Here is a 17,257-nt window from a genome sequence, read left to right as displayed (position 1 = left end):
CCCGAACATGAATAATTGTCTTCGCCACCATCCAGTCCGTCCTCGGAGTTATTGAACTACTAGAATATCCAATTTCACCCGGCCCAAATGCGCTTCTGCTGCAGTCTGGCTTGGTTAGATCCAATATTGCGGTGATGTGTGCAATTCAAGGCCCAAATGAATCTCCCAGCGCAAGCCCATCTCAGAAAAGATGTTTCCAAAGATTGAAGCACGGGGATACCAGGTGGAAGAGTGCTGGTGCAAAGTGAGTGAGAACAATTTGCACTCTGCAGGTTAAACCAAACTTTCTCCGATACATATAAAGAAGACACACGAATCAGCGAAACACAAAGACAAAAAGATAAAAAGTGATTTTCTCGTGGAACGATTTCTTTCTTTCTTTCTTTCTTTTAATCGGATGAAAAAAATATATATATTGCCTGGACTAGCGCGGCCTAAGCTCTTTGCAGAACCACAGAAGTTTGACAAGAACTTCTAAAAAATGTATTAAGTTGTTAACAAAAAACCTGCAAAAGAATTCATTTTGAAGGCCTGTACTTGTAATATAATACTATCAGTGAAAGTCTATTTGTGTGTTTAGTTACTTTAGTAGTAGCGGTACATGTAATATGCGAAGAAGCTCCAACTCCACAGTTTGACATCTTCCAGACCTAAACAAGAAATAGGCCCAATGTTATTTGTTCGCCATAGCGAATGATCACATCATATCAAAATGCTGAAATGACTACAGCCGTCATTAAGTCAAAGGAAATGTGCACGATACAAACAACATGGGAACTCGTAAAAACATTGCTCCACAGCGATATTTGTGGTTGACAACTCCACGGGGTACCTTTATCCGCTTACACACCTCACCGTTTTATGAATAAATGTAATACGTCTCCACAGGTGCGCACGTCTTTATGTTGCCCTATGGACAGCTAAATAATATTAACACGGATAGTGCAGAACCAGAGCAGCAGCCCCATGCAGCAATAGAGGGAAAGTAGTCAATTAAGCAGCAACAACTTACAATTCTGCCTTTTTTTTCTCTTTTCATTCATGCTTCAAGATAGTAAAGAGTATCATGTGACGCTCACACATTAGATATATATATATATAAATATATATACAGCACCACGCGTTGTCAGTTAACTGCTCCTCAGATTCTGCTTTCATGTGCAGAAAAGAGACAAGATTTGTAATCTGACTCGTGTCGTGGAACAATCCTTTACTTCTGATGAGTCTTGTATTACTGAAGTAAAGAATACAGTGGAACACAATCTGTCTTTAGCATCTTTAAGATCTTCATTCTCTGTGCGGAGACGATTCAATGTCACACAGAGTGCAATTCAGTCTGCAGGAGGACCAACAAGCTGTGCAGGGTATATATACATCTCATAAAGGGACAGAGGTGAGGGATGGGACGAGACCTGTGCAAGGTCACTGAACCTAAACATGCTGTGGCTAACCTCTTCCCTTTGTTTGGAGGGAAAAACATGATGCCATTCAGCAAGGCACTCGAACCATGAATGTGATTCAGGACTTTGTTATTCATGGTCTTGTTGTTGATTAAGAAAACATGTATTATCACAGCAGCATTAGTAGTGACATGTTTTGCTGCTCCATCTTTTAATGTGCTTTTTACTGTGTTTTTAAAAAAATCTGTACAGCACTGAATAAAATTATTATATATAATATTAACCGATGGCGTTCAAGCAGGCTTTGGTTAAATGAAGTCAGCGTGGCGAGCAAAAGAGCCTGAACACTGAATTGCCCCAGACCTACTGGCAATAGTCTGACGATGATTTAGCTTTGAATTAGCTGAAAGTTAGCTCGTAAACCAGCTCCTTGTGAAACGTTGTCTCTCAACTCCAGCACGTCAAGTCGCAGCGCACAGAAAAGGAAGTCTCTCATATCACTAGACAATTATTTGTCACTTGCGATTGTCCCTCAGAAGTCTTTTAATAGTGTGCTAATGCCATCAGAGTTTACATCATTCAAACTGTTACACCTTCATTCGTGAATGTGAATAGGGAGTTCGAGTCTGTTTGTGGACCTCAATGGACGCCCCGTTGGACAAATTGGATTCAGCGCCTTTTGTGAGATCCTTGATTTAAACAGGACATCGTCTCTCCTATTTTCACATACCAAGACAGGGACTAGAAGACCTTTCACTCACTGACCCAGACGCCTATCCTTCGTCAGACCGAAGGGTTCAGAGATCGGTCAAACGCTAACTATAGTGCAGTAGTTCGATAATGTTAGGTATACTCACATAGATGTGGTTGTTTTTAGTTTCCCTAAAAACTGCTAAAAAAAATCATAATGTATGTTTGTTGATTAGAATTTCTCACTCCGTGCACAACTTTCCCCACATTTGCTTTTTAATCACAGTCGCGTCGGCCTGACTTCTGAGGACGGAGGAGGGTTTGAAAGCCTTCCTTCCCATAGTAAGTTTTCATTATGCGATGATCTCACAAATAACTAACCAAACCCGAGAGCCAAATTAGTTCACCTATAGACAAATGTGCCGACTGATTTATGCGCCGGCGCTGCGTTGGCAGAATCTAAATGAACACAAGCACTGACAGTGAAAGCGGGGATGTTTGGGTTGATCACAGTCAGCAATCGCCCCCTCTCGCAGATGAATTAGACACACACAGTTTCTCTGTCTCAAATCACTAGTTTGAAATTGGTTCCCACAGCTTTGGGAGCGAGAAAGAAAGAAAGAAAAAAAAACATCACCGTTTTTGTCCGACCTTCACAGGCTGGAAGTGGAAAGTTCTGTGAAGTAATTAAACCCAGCTGGCATTACCTGCTCGCGTATGATTATAAATCAGCTTGCAATCTATTTCTTGCATTGTAATCAGATAAATGATTTAATGCATATGTGAAAACCAGTAAATTGTAAAAGTGGATTTTTTTTTTGGGTGCTGGAAACCTGGTGCGGAGCACACAGAGCGACGTCTCCCCTTGTCGGGCCGCTGTCGGCCTGCCGCTCGGAGGGCGACGGCGATTAGACTAAGTGAAATAAATGTCAGGAGGCAGAGGCTTGTAGATTTTGCCTCAGCTAATAACATAAAGCAGCGTGGTTGGAGTGATTTGTTTTGCTGTAAACTATTCAAACCGTTTTAGATTTGAACCCTAATTTCAGGCACATTTTGATGAATCTGCAGGTTCCTCAGGTCATGTTTGTTGGCCAAAAGTTAAGTAGTAAAGGTAAACAAGTCAATGGTGGACTTTTGGTTTCAAACAGGTCTTGAACACTGTTCTCTGTAGGTTTTAAGTCATGTTTGTCACCCCAAACCCTCCAGCTTATACTTGGGCTTTGAGCACTTTGAGCATCTATTGCCGTGGCCTGAAATGACGCTGTGTTATTAATACGTCATTTGGTGAGAAGGAGTATAAAATCCCACCAAAACAAGACAGCAAATACAATCAACCACCAATCGGACATGTCCATCTACTCGTATGACTCGTGATCATCACACAATCGGTCACAAATAGTTTCCGTTCCAAAAAGAAAGAAATCGACACGCCACTGGTGCAAAGAGTTTTTAAAAAATCTATGTTTCAGAGGGTCAGACTTTCTCCTCGAGTCTATTCGTGACACTTTGGACGATACATAGGTAATGTCATTCAAATGGCCTTGCCTGGGTGACTGTGTTTGAGATTCTCGCTGCGTTGCGTCCTGTAGTGTCCACTTCAGTCAGTGCTCAGACTCAGAGATGTGTCAGTGGCTCCGATGCGGCTTGTCAGGCATGCTCTCGTTTCTGACCAGCCTAGTCCAGCCGAGCGCCCAACATCGCCCCCCACCGCCCTCACCACCACCACCACCACCACCAACTCACACACTCCTGGGACCGTCCACAGACAGCCATCACAACTCTGGTCTCTTCTTTGTCTCTCATCCTCTCATCGCCCGTCTCCTTGTCCCTCAAGTCTCGCCATTGGAGTGTGAACATCAGGATTAGGTAAATGACAGGACGGATCCACAAAGTTGACTCGGCAAATGTCCTTTGGGTCTGTCTTATATCCTGATATGTGGACTTTCGAGAAGGAAACAACTACTTTTTCCTTTGCTCCCTCAAGAGTGGTTGGAGACATTGCGGTTTGACACTGGCCAATCTTTCCATTAGGCTGATCGATTACAATCAATTTTGCCTTCAATTGCATTAACACGGTATTAAAGGTCTTTGTTACAGCATGAGGCCAATCAGGAAGCCTATTCATGTCGAGACCAGGAAATAGAAGCACGCTAGATTGACTCACATCACTTAATGTCATTACCGTCGGAGGGGAAGCTGTCAAATTGAAGACGAGCTTCACCGCATTACACCTTCATCGCTCAATGTGCCCCCTTGAGCAAGGTGTGCGCTTCGAAACAAGGCCTGCACACGTTCGCGGAGTTTCTGCTTTCACCCGATTCTGTTCGGTTGACTAATTCCAGGAAATGACTAAAACCTGAATGCAAAAAAAATGAAGTACATTGGCCCCGGTTACGTGAAATCAACTCTGAGCTCTGTGAGACTCCCTGCGTCAACATTTGCTCCTTCGTGAATCTTTGTTCAGCTGCATGCGGGTGCTTCAGCCTCCAGGGACGGTTATTAGACGGTTATTAGTTTAGATTCATCCACGGAGGAAAGATTGTTGGTAAACCCTGCCGTGTGGCACTTTGTTCCCTTGCCAGAACAGCTATGTAAGTCATTGTAACAGCAGTGAAGTGCAGAAGCAGAACCAATGCATGGACTGGAGTTCATTGTTTTGCAGTCAACATGTGTCAAATGGACAACCTGTCGGAGTATGAAAAGGACATATGAATGTTCTTTTCCTTGCACAAAACTGTGTTCAGTCCTTCACAAAAAATCAAAGGGGAACTATTGTTTTTTGTTGGGCCATTTGTCCCTTCTTTACAAACTACTACTGTCGCCGTTGCGACGACATTAAATCGGCTTTCCCTTCATGGTGGGAAGTTGTAAACAACGCTGCGAGGTTTGTGGTGATTATGTACTGCGTTAGGCTCTTATACGGTAGACAAACGCCTCATTACGCCAGTCCTTGATTTAACTCAGTTTATTCATATATGCATATCAAGTACTTTTATGACAACAAAAAAGGGTAAGAAATTGTATTTGCTAAACATCTGTCTCTTTATCACAAGACGGCATCACTGTTGACTTGTAATGTAATTAAGATTTAAAGAAAACTCCGGCAATTACCTGTCTAATGGGGCGTTTATCAGCCCTCATTCTCCAAGCTGTCTTTCTTGCTGGCTGGCTCACTGAGAGGCAGGCAGATGCATATGTAATTGCTGCCAATAGACAAGACGAGAGGAAAGCAGCTTCGGCGGGACAGTCGTCATTCTCCGGGCCTTCTTGACGCCCTCCGCTCCCTCGCAGAGTCGATCCGAGTTATTGGAGGGGAAAGAGCATACAGTTCCCAGGTAGGAGAAGTTGTCGATCACCTCTCCCACCGGCGAGCCGGACACCCGCTGCCTGTTTCTGTCACCTGGGCATGATTGGTGAAGGGAGGGCGCCATGAGGGGCGGGAGCGTAACCACACGGAACAATCCATATTCAGTGATGGAGTGATGCGGAGGAGAGCGGGTGGGGTGGAGGGGGGGGGGGTATCGTTTCCATCAGCGGTGACACCTGAAAGACACCCTGCAGCGAATGCACTGACAAACGTTATGAACCCGCTTGTGTTCGAGGTCAGGGTTGAGCGACATCCCGGCCTTTCTGTCTCTGTGCTCCAGTGGGCGGTGCAGACTGATTGTGATGGCACAGCGTGGAGGGAGGGGGAGGGGTGTTGAGAGACTGTGTCTCAGTCTGTGAACTCCAAGCCTGAAGGGGGGGCGGAACCCAAAGCGAACCCAAACAAAGTGGAACCCAAAATGCAACCCTTCTTTCTGGAGGGACCAAATTCACCAGCGCACGGCTCCATAAGCGTGGGTGTGAAATGTTTGGTGTTAGCTCAGCCGCCCTCTTTGCTCTTCTCCACAACTAACACAGCTCGTGTTCAACCACACACAGTACTGGTATGGATTTTATGAATTTCAAATGTTGTTTGAAGCAATCGTTTGTTTGCTATTTTCTATTAATTTTGATCTTTGAACTTGAAGGAAAAGTAGGAGCTTAAGTTAATGACATGTATGTAATGGAAATACTTGCAAATGGCAATTTCATCGGATCTTTATATTTGATTTGCTTGTGTAATTACTTTATTTGAATGTGTAGTTTAATGATGAATTATTGTTTAAAACCATTCTGATGTCGAATTTAAATTTAATCTACTCTTTTTGTTTGTGTTCAAGGTTATCAACCTATTCCTAATCCTCCTAGTATTCTATGTTCGACTACTACAAATACTCAACTGTGTCAACAACCATCAAATCCATCTCAAAAGAATAAAAACACCGGAACGGAGCCGAGTTGTCCCTTTGTACTGTTTGGGTTGAACAAGCTGTTTGCTGAGCTGAATATACTTTAACTCCAGGAGAACTAAATAACTTAATAACTTAACTTAACTAATATATAGTTTTACGGGTTAAATAGGCTTTCTGTGCATACAAGGCAAAGTCAGGCTTTCCCCCCCCCCATAGTTCTGCAACAATATTGGTGACTAAACATTACAGAAGCACATAAACAGTTTACTTGGTGAGGGTGTGGCTCCACAGACCTTTGCCTCATTCGTTTGTCTTCGCTGGACAATGTCACATCGGTTACAAATTGAAATGTCCATAAAGATAAAGCGTTTAATGTGATCAAGACAGAGTCTGTATCAGGTTAGACTAATGAGGCACACCAATAATGTCTCCTCGTGCCCCTGAATGTTAATTGCAAAAATGTTAATAGACCCACTGAAGTTTGTTGCTCACAGCTGTTTGTAGGATTATTTCCTCTGAGTTTATTGAATACTTAGCGCTTACATACATTAAAATGTATAATTATGAGTCTGTTCCCTGCTAGCTGGTCCTACCATTACATAATAAAAACATTTTAAGATGCTCACACAGGCAATAATATTGAATAAAATACAAATGAGGATCACGCACATACATAATGTTAAATACAAACAGAATATATAATGGCTCTGTATAGGGATACATAACAATAATAAAGCAGTGTATGTTCTCTCTCTCTCTCTGCACTGTGCTCGTATGACCCGACCGACGGTACCACTGTTGTTTCCATTGTTTGCAGCGTTAGCTTCCAGCCGCAGGCTCAGCCGTCGCCATGTTGAGAGCTCGGCGGAGGCCAAAAAGAACGTATCTGAGTTTTCTATTGGCCACCTTTTTAATCTGTGACACGAGAGTTTACTGACAGTTGGAGTTGTTGTAGAGGAAACACAGCAGGACTGCCGCTACGTCTGGTAGCGCTCTGTGGGGTCCGAGACGTTCAGCCATTGCGTTCTCCCTCTTTTGCGCTCCTGCATGCAACCACGGGCTGTATGTAAGAAGTGGATGTAGTCACCGTCACTTCATCCTTTGTTGTTTTACTGCCGTTTTGAAGCGTTTGTTTTGACTTCAGGCATCGCTATCTTTGCTTTTTGCAACCAGTGAACTCAAGAGACAGCATTTGGACTGCGGAGGAGTGACGTCGAGCCACCGTAAATGGTTCTGGTAACTGTCAATTAATAGCCCACTCTAAAGCGTACTCTGCTTTATGGTCTGTTTTACTCTCAATTGGACCATAACTCACAAAATTGACATCATGCTGTATTGAAGGAGACTTGGAACTAGCAATTTAGTCCATAAACTTGAGTTTACATTGTTTACCGAGTTTATAAATCAAGGGACATTTTCTCATAGACTTCTATACAATCTGATTTATTTGAAGCTCTGATGGCAGAAATAAATCTGGCCAGAAGAGAGAATGCAAGTATAACATGCTACTGCACCCATGGGCGATACCAGAATCGTGTCCGACAGATTCTGCATGTGACAGCAGAATCTGTTAGGAGAGATAACACCGATATAAAGCTACCTGTCACTTGTAAGATTAAAAAAACCTGAGTGTGCCCGTTTCTAATTTTAGGGCAGTCGGAAACCAGACACTGCCATGTACAGCTCCATGCACTCTGTCATGGATGTTTTGGCAACTCACCCGTGTGGCAACGGAAGTTCTTCAGTGACGAGCATCAGTCTGGCAGCGCAGACCGCTGAGCATGGGCCATTACTCATGATTGTGATTCGTGTACACGTTCACAAATCAGAATCAGCGCATACGAAATGAGATCCAGTTTCCAAATTGTCCACAGACATTTACAAATGATATTGCTTCAATGATAGCCACAAAGCTCAACAGAGAGAGGAGGGGGAGATGACCACCTCTGGAGTTGTGTGTGTGGGGGATGAGAGGGGGGGGGGGGCTGTAGATTGATGGGGGTATTAAAGACGGTTAGCATGGTGGTTAAATAAATGGGAAAGGGCAGGAGAGGTGAAGGAGAGATGTGGTTGAATTGGTTTTCTTTTAGTGTTGTAACAGATCCAGCTCCACTGTTTGATATTCAACTGCTGGAGAACACTGCTCATTTAAAATGGTGAGGATGTGTGGTTGGACATCGATAGAAGCGCTTGTATCATCCATTCAAATGCCCTTAAATCCACCCTGAAACACTTTCACAAGGTTAAGCATGCCAAAGGCAATATCGGACTATCATGATTATCTAAGTGTGTCTTAAGTGTATCCAGGAGTGTTTTTTTTTCTTCTTTATAATACTATGTATTGCACAGTAAACTGTCAATCAGAGATAAACTGCCAGTGGATGATTATGATTGACACAACTTATTGTATGCAAGAACACATCTTACTGGACACGGCGGGGTTTAGTTTTTTCTGCCGAAGTCCAGTAAGGTTTTTACACATGTGTAATGTTGTGTAATGATACAGATTGGTGTGCAAACAATCCTTTAGTCCTCAACCAGTATGTTCTCATTTGAAAGAAACAGCTGATATTTTCCTCTTTTTTTTAACATCCATGCATTAAACAACATTTTGTTTTACTGTCAAGGTGAATGGAGATGATGTACGATGAACAACGACAAGCTGACGGCTCACATTTGGATTTTCATGGTCGCTATTATACAAATCTGCAGTACTAGCAAGCTGTATCAGTATTCACAGTGACTCCATTATCCTCATTTAAATTGTCCTTAAGGTAGAAAATATCGCCCAGGTCCGGGATGTCGGTGAATCAGGAGAAAACAGTCCATCCACTCTAACAGATCCTGCAATGCAGTAGCTGCAGCTGACCTTCATGTTTGAAAGAAGATGAAATGTGTGCGCGTGGTGCATGTTGCATTATGTATTTTGTTGGCACTCTTATCGCCACCCCTAAACCTCTGGAGCAGGTGCCAGAGATTTATTGAAATAAAACATGTTATCTCTCCATTTGTGTTTGAGACACAATACATTTTTTCTCAATATAATCCAGTATTGAATGAATGAGAACAATGGTCATTTTATAGTGCTTTGTCTGTTATCGTTCTTTGTAACATTACAAAGGGAGCCAATCATAGCACAAGATCGCTCAATCGCCAAGGCTTTTTCTTTGGAGGGAAGAAGCACACTGAAAGAAAGAGGGAGAGAAACAGGAAAATGCATAAAGTAAAAAGTAAATACACCTGTATTAATAACCAACTGAGATTCAAAGCACATAAGATATGTGAATATTCAATGTGGTAAATCACTAAATGATGCTTGTGACAGTACTGGATCTTGAGTGGGAGGCCGCTGCGGTACAATCAAAGCGTAAAGCGACATCAGACTGTGTTCAACCCCGAGGATTTAAAGTCCCACGGGAGCAGATGACACGCTAAAGAAGTTCACGTTTACTTCAACTATGTGCTTGAACATTAGCTTGTACAATGATATGTACTTGTCAGGTTGCTGAGCTAACATTAGCTGCTAACAACAAGCGAGTGATGTAATTTATTAACATCTGACTTTTCTGACTGTGGTTAAAACGACAGTAGAGTTTGCTTGTGGCAGTATTGTACTTTGGTAGAATAAAGTAATGCCAAATCCTAAAAAAAAAAATCGTATGAGCCGAGCTTTGTGTTGTTTTTTAGCCGTGTGTTTGTGTGCCTCTGCAGAAAATTCAGCTTAGTCCACATGGATTGATCAGTGGGTGGTGTTTGATTAGTTTAAGTGGGCTCTGCGGTGCAGCAGGTTAGTGGTTGTCAGATTATAGCTCTTAATTGATTGATTCATTTTTATTAGTCATGTAATGAAATTAGCTATTGACAAGCCGGGCAGACCGGTCCTGATCAATAAACACTGGTAGTGGACGGGGTTCCAACGACCAGCTGTGCTTTCAGATAGCTTTGAGAGAGAAAAAAAAAAGCAGTGATATTTTTGGCCTGGACACTTTTTCTTTTTGATTACGTGCTGAGAAGCTCACAATGAATTATAGATTATGGTGAGAAAATGGGTAACCACAGCGTCCAGCTAGAGTCCAATTCAAATAAATACAAGTGAATGAGGCCAAAATAAAGTACTTACATTCGAGTACTTTCAAATACAGAGTCCCAATACGAGTACGAGACAATACCATTACACTTCGAACAATGACTTTGACATTTCTTTTTAAATATTCATCTGATGTTCCTGCCTTTCTGAGTGGAACTAATTAAATATACAACGAGATGCTATTGCTGGCGTTTTAACATTCAACATTGTGTAGTGTGATACAAACAGAGCGCAGTTCCCTGCAGCGGGGATGTTAATAATTAACCGCTTAACCGTGCCATCGGTGTAACAGCTTAAAAAAGTAAAACTCAAATGAGCGGCTTGTCACATAAAGGAGATTAGCTGATCCACCTTAAAGGTCAGCCGCCCTTAAGAGAGCCGTTACTCTCGCTAACCTCGGGTCCTAACCCCCTCTCCATTCATTAGAAACGGACTGACAAGCAAGAGGTGGGAGCTTAGCTCGGATCTCCTCACTGGCAGTTAAAGCATTTATACAGCGACAAATAAACTGGACACACACTGTTTCGAATGGATTTGACCTGTTTGTGCATGGGCTTGTGGTTGCAGCTTTAACCCGTTAAACTCTGGAACCAATTTTGGCTCCAGGCCTCCTTTTCAACTGTGTTTTGAGTGTTTTTCTTTGTGTTTGAGTCGTCGTAGGAGCCCCAAATTGATTCCAATACTTGTGTTTATTGTATGTATTGGTTCAGCAAAGTCTCGGGAAAAAAATGTATGTCTGCTTTTCAAAGATATTTTGATTGTAACTATGAGATTCCCAGAGCCAGTTTCCCCCCAAAATGCCTCCTGGAGCGGTCAATAAGACACCTTTTTGGAAAAAATTAGGACCTAAAGAATTGGAATCTGCAACAAAAATCCCAATAAAACAAAGCCTTGGCCTGCTATGAAGGAGTTTCAGTCAAAAAAACTGTCGTTCGGTTCAAAAATGAAAAAGAAATATGTATTTTATGCCAAAAGATTGTCTGAATGGGGCATGCTGGGACTTCAAATTGTCGCGGGAGGATTTCCGCGCACGGTTTCCAAACGGTTAAGCCTATTAGGCTCAAGTACATGAGCACAGTATCAGACCAGATCCAGCCGGTGCATACCGAGCTTTCCATTCAAATTTCAGTGTGTCTTTGAAAAGGTAAGGCTGTGCTTTAACTCTGTCACTTATCCTAAATTATAAGTGCTCACATTTCAAAATTTTGACAGGGAATCTTTTCTGATACACTCCGCTTTTTTTGGTTAAATTGGAGACGATTACAAGACATTTCATTTTACTCAACAATGAGTAAAAAAAAAACTCACAAGGTGTTAATCATTTCATCACACGGAGAGCACTTACAATTCCTGGCAATTGGCTCCAAGGTATTATGACAGACTATTATCCCACAGACTCTGACAGACGTCAAGCCGCTCGTGCTCGGATTCTTTTATTCCACCGTGTTTTACCACATTCTGTGTTTCCTGGCTGGAGGTACAATGCAGCCATAATAATGCTTACTACGAAGCCATTCAGCGAGTTTGAACAATTAATCTTACAGTAAATAGAATTATAAAACAGTGATTATTTTTCGGTTCAACTTTTGCACTCACTTTAGGTGAAAATAAGCTCCGCGGGCCCAAGGGTGAGCATCTGGTTGAGTAGATTAGTCACAATATTTTAACACCTCACGATAAAAAAATAAAAATAATCAGAGGATGCATTTGTTTGAACGTCTACCCCCTGCTCTGTTTTCCTAATTGGGAACAGCGTGTAGCTACTGGCTCGACGGCACTTGTGTATGTTGTATTCTAAGCGGCACCTAAGTTAAACACCACCACAGACTCCCCTTTCATTCTCCACTTCATTTCAATACTTGGCTCCCCTTCTTCTTGCTGCAGGCCTCTGCTAATAGGCACCTTGCCCGAGGCGCTCCACCTCACACCCGGCGCAATCACAGCACAACAAAAAACTGAACTTTGGCATTCATCTGGCTGGTGCGCTGCCTGTCTGTAGAATGAGAAATATCGCTTGCATCCTGTCACGGTGGAAGCCAAACAGTTTGTTAATGCTGAGATATGAGATGATTGAGTGCGTTCTCCTCCGAGGGGCCGCGCAGAGGACATTATCAGCCGCGGCGAGCCGGGGTCTACGTCTCCACCGATGGTCTGACCTAGTTACTAACACACACACGCACGGCACAGAGCTCTCTAGCGGGTATTGCAGGGTATAAGTAAAGTGCCATTCCCTCTGCAGAGTCTCGCGGTTCAGCGTAAGGGAGGACAGCGACAGTTCAAGGAGACTCAAGAGGAGAGGAGGAAACATTGCCTCCGAGGACTCCATTCAATGTGTTTTTCTCAGTGCGCGTGTTTGTCGGACGCGCGCTGGATGACTCCTCTCGAGCACACACAGCTCACTGTTCCTCCCGGCTCAGCCGCCACTAAATCAGCTGGCGTTAGCACTCCCCTCCCCCCCCCCCCCCCTCCATCCTCCCTTTCCACCCTCTCTCAGCCTTCTTACAGGATCTGTATCTCTGTCTTCATTTTTGATGCCGGCTCGCTCGCAAAGTTTTCTTTCGTCTCTTCTTTTTCCAATTTAAATACATATTTATTTGGATATACAGGATGTTGTATGGACAACTTCCCCCACTCCACTCTCTTCCTATTCATGGACTGAAATTGGATGCAAATCATAGAGAGTAGTTCGTGTTTGCTACGGATGGGAACCCGTCAGTTCTAGTGGTCAACTCTTATAAAAATGAGAAATTGTGTTATGGAGCAGCCGGAGGTTACGCTTGTTTTTTTTCTCTTCTTTTGTAAGTGTGCTTTACTCAACGCCGACAGGGAAGAAAAGGAGTGTGTATTTATCACATAGCACTTTAAATATGGTTGTGTTATGCACCGTAGGTAACTAAAACAGCAGGAATGAATAGCTTCATTTTTGTTGTTGTTGTTTCTCACAGCGTGCGAGTCGTGGACGTGCACACATTTCTCCAAAGATGATCTGAAGGATATATTGTGAGAGCAATCTGCCCACTTGCTGTCAGACGCGAGTGTGTAGTGCGTAATGGGAATAAATGGCCTGTTTATGGGTTCGTCTGTATGCATGCAGAGGGTCCACACTCTGGAGAGGCCAAAGCGGCCGAATGGAACTTGCACTGACGGTGAGTGTCTGGAAGAGGTGGATGAAGGCCGGCGGCAGACGTGTAGCCCAAGGCGTGGAAAGACCTGCATCCATCTGCATTTTAATTTCCAGCCATTCTTATTCATCTCGCCGACGCCATAAAACCCGCAGAAGTCTGCGCCCGCCTGTGTTGCTTTATTCATCCAGAGCGAATTGTCTGGTTCCGAGGGCAGAGAGTGTATTGCGGAGGCGTTAGAGTGCAGGGCTCTAAGGGGGTGGAGGAGGGTTGTTTTCGGCTGAAGTGAGTGGCTGAGGCAGAGGCCTGCAGCAAAGGGCGCTGAGCCATCATCTTTGGCCGGGCCTTATGTCAGGCCCGTGGCAGTGATCGCCGAGACGCACAGCCCCCCGGAGATATGGTGTAGCGGTGGCTCTCGCTACTGTCTTCTCGCCCTCCCCCCCCTCCATCCTCCATCCTACACCCTCCCCTGTCCTCTCCGGGTTGTGAGACACACTACTGCCCTGGAGCTGGGAGCCGTGGCACGGAGCCGAGCTGGCCTACCTGTGTCTGCCCTTATCCCATCAGCCAGCTGTGGCAGCCCTATGTGTGAAGAGACAAAAGTGTGTGTGTGTGTGTGTGTGTGTGTGTGTGTGTGTGTGTGTGTGTGTGTGTGTGTGTGTGTGTGTGTGTGTGTGTGGCAAAAGCATTGAGGTGCATCAAGCCTTGCACTTTGGATTTTGATTTTTTTTTTTTTTGGTCGCAAAAAGCCAATAGGAATTCATTTATTTCGAGATGTGCCGAGGGTTCAGCTTATTATAGCGCTGAGTGTACTCTTCAACCAAACCATAATGTTACAAATGACAAAGTCTGAAGAATCCATGACGACGGTTCAAGCTGCCATTTTGTCATCCAAAAGCAATTTCTTCAAGTGTGATCCGTGCAGGCCAGTCCATTTCGCAAAAGACATGTTATCCATCAGCCAATTGATTTGCAAGAGACTTGGAAGCGAGAGCACTCCCTTTCTCACTACAGCTGCATGATACCGACTGTGCATCAGCGAGGATATGCCAATATTTCCAACCATGCTGTCTTGTCAATATCTTCATTTTAATATGGAGGCAATTAAAATCTGATACCTCGATCCTCTTTGTTGTTCATTATCTTTCATTGATGTAATTTTGCTTCAACATTAATGCATCCCAAAAGAAAATGCGCAGACTGCATATATGAATACTTGTCCCCCTCCGGCATCGACCTGCTTTGTATTCATACAGTTACCTGTGTTTACACCTGGGTGTATGTCACAGTTTTGGCCTAGGCCGCCGCACCGGAGTTGTGTGGTAAAAGGGTTATGCTGGCATTCTGTTTGTTATTGTCAACAAATCTCTACGAAACGACCAAAACCAACACTATGAGTGTCTGTGTGTCACTCCCCTCTCCGACTTCCACCGGGCTGTTTGTGGCTCTCAGCCCCCAACAACATTTGTTCCTGCCGAAGATGTACATCAAGTATAAAAAAAGAATTCCTGAAACAAGCGGGGCACCGCAGTGCCCGAATTTATGTTAATAAGTATGTCACAGTGCACCAGTGTGGCTCATTGATGTGCTGTCATTACTGTTGTTGTTTTTTTAAATAGGTTTTTGGATAACAACAGAAGCTTTTTACACAAATTAATAAAATATATTTAATGTTACATGGCAATTTACAGTGAAGGTCATATTCTGTACGTTTTGTTATAGTCAATAAAGCCAATTAAAAGACCAAAACCAACAATTAATTGACCCAAATGGTACGCAGTATCTGTGTATCTAATGCACTGGTGTCAAACTCATGGCTTGCGGCCCAAATCCGGCCTGCCATGTCATTTAAAGTGGTCATGGGCATTTGCATGGGCAAAATACAAATTCTGTGCTTTTATTTTGAAGGGAATTTTTAATGCAGCACAGTGCAGCAGAGTTTACACACCGGATTATTTGGGATAGTTCGCTTCATTCCCGACTTTTAAAAAAAAATGTTTGTGCCTAAAAGTACTGCTGAGTCTGTTAAAAAAAAGGCTTAAATTATATAATTATTATGTGTGTTGTGTTACCTTGTGATCTTAAGATGTACTTTTTGGTTTTTAATTGAGTGTAAAGGGGAATATTCCTAACTATTTTGTATGTGAGTTGGCATACTGTGATATCCTTTCTCAGGTTCAAACTGCACCGGTTTTTTTTTTGGGATCTCAGTTTGTCATTCAGGGGTGATTGTGGGTCAGCAGCCAGACCAGTAGAGAACCAGCGCCCCGGACCAGTAGAGAACCAGCGCCCCGGACCAGTAGAGAACCACCGCCCCGGACCAGTAGAGAACCACCGCCCCGGACCAGTAGAGAACCAGCGCCCCAGACCAGTAGAGAACCACCGCCCCGGACCAGTAGAGAACCAGCGCCCCGGACCAGTATACTTTCTCAACTGTGACAAAAAAAGCTTTGAACAAAGTTAATATAACAACGTGTGTTTGATCTTTGTCTTTGTTATTTTCTTCTGTTTCAAGGTTGATCTTCAAAGGATTAATGTGTGTTTGTAAACCATAAATAGTGCTAGTGTCATAGTAACAGAAAACACTTGAATAAACAATAATTAATACAAAGACAGTTATTCAACGACATGCTCGGTGGCAGTTACACTTTTCTACAGTGTTACAGTTACAACCGGCCCTTTGAGGGCGACGATGATGCTGATGAAGGTCACACTCTTCCTGCGTCTGCAGTCCAACGCAGCAGAAATGCTCCAAAACGCAACAAAAAAAAAGAGCAACGTTTCTTAAAAACGGTAAAAAAAAGTCAATGGACCTGCGGAGCGGTGACTTCATTATCCCGGAAGCCAAATTAAAATCTGTCTCCCGACACATGCGTTGATATGTAGTGGTAACAGCCAAAGGTGTAAATTCAATCACATTGCAATATGCTTTATGAGCTTCTCCCTGATTACGTATATCCCCCTACACACACACACACACACACACACACACACACACACACACACACACACACCCCTCCTCCTCACCAGTGTGGAGCGCAGAGGGAGGTCTCCTTAATACCAGAGTTTAGGCTTTAATTTAACTAAAGTGGTCAGATTTATGCGTTTTAAATAATTAACATCAGTTTGCATTACCTCTGCTCGGAATTCCAGCGGCACGCGCGGAGGCGCGCATGCACACACAGCGATAGCAGACGCTAATGTCGAGCTAACGCAAATTCCTGAAGTGCTTCATCATCCGTCCTTTGAAGAAATGTGCTCTTCCAAAACGCACCCAAAAATTGGATTTGTTTCTTATATATGGAAGACGGAAAATAAGAATGTTAAGTTGTCTGCTTTGGAACGGCTGACGGGGGAATACTATTCACTGATAGGATAGAGTATGGGAATGTGCCTTGAACGCCTCAACAGTTTCACATAGGCTGCGCTGCTCTTTCTACACAAATGCTTTTGTTACCCACGCAGAAACAGACACGTACTAACTAGTTCCTCCTCGCTGTACGATCGGGCCCGTATCGAGGATTTGTCCTCTCCGGATCAAATGGCATCATGCTGCTCCACCACGCCGCATGCACTCCCGTTATTTCCAGTGTCCTGAATACATTCATGACCCGAGCCACTCACCCCAGGAGTACCCACTTATCTCTCTTACCCAGAGTCACCCCTCAGTCTCTCCTCCTA

The sequence above is a fragment of the Clinocottus analis genome, unplaced genomic scaffold (genome assembly GCF_023055335.1).
Source record: "Clinocottus analis isolate CAN_PGR_092001 unplaced genomic scaffold, fCliAna1.0.p SCAF_10, whole genome shotgun sequence".
Taxonomy (NCBI): domain Eukaryota; kingdom Metazoa; phylum Chordata; class Actinopteri; order Perciformes; family Cottidae; genus Clinocottus; species Clinocottus analis.
The sequence above is the reverse complement of the archived record's forward strand: the minus strand, read 5'-3'. Positions refer to the sequence as shown.